Raw genomic sequence first — 542 nt, forward strand, 5'->3', positions numbered from 1 at the left:
TTCTTACCATTACTGACTTTTTCATCTAATTAATGAAAGCACTTTCACAATTATTCTTTATCTTCCATCAGATCAATTATGATTTTATTAATTTCTCACAATATTTAATTCCAAATATACTCTTCATCATATTATTTTCATTAATAAATTTAGTTAAAACCATAAAATAATTAGCATCTGTTCTAAGTTTATTTGTTTGTAATTTAGAANATACTCATTTGTGTATACGTATAACATTATTTTTCTTATATATTCTATCTATGTACATTTATTTGATATATATTATTAAAATAATTATTTATATTTTTAAAAATAAAAAATGAGAAAAAAAATCAAATAAACTGAAAAATGTAAAGAAAAAAAAAAGTATCGTTTCTCTGTCGTATCGTTATAACATGTGACTTTTAGTCCTGGCGGTACGTATTGATCACTATGTATCATTGCCGATTTCGTCAGCGCACTCGTCACTTAGCTTTTAGCCTTTAGCTTGGAGTGCAGCATCCATCACTCATAACAGATCATCGTAGCGTTTGTGGCTGTAT

This window comes from Vigna radiata, chromosome 6 (assembly GCF_000741045.1).
Source record: "Vigna radiata var. radiata cultivar VC1973A chromosome 6, Vradiata_ver6, whole genome shotgun sequence".
In the NCBI taxonomy this organism is placed as follows: Eukaryota; Viridiplantae; Streptophyta; class Magnoliopsida; order Fabales; family Fabaceae; genus Vigna; species Vigna radiata.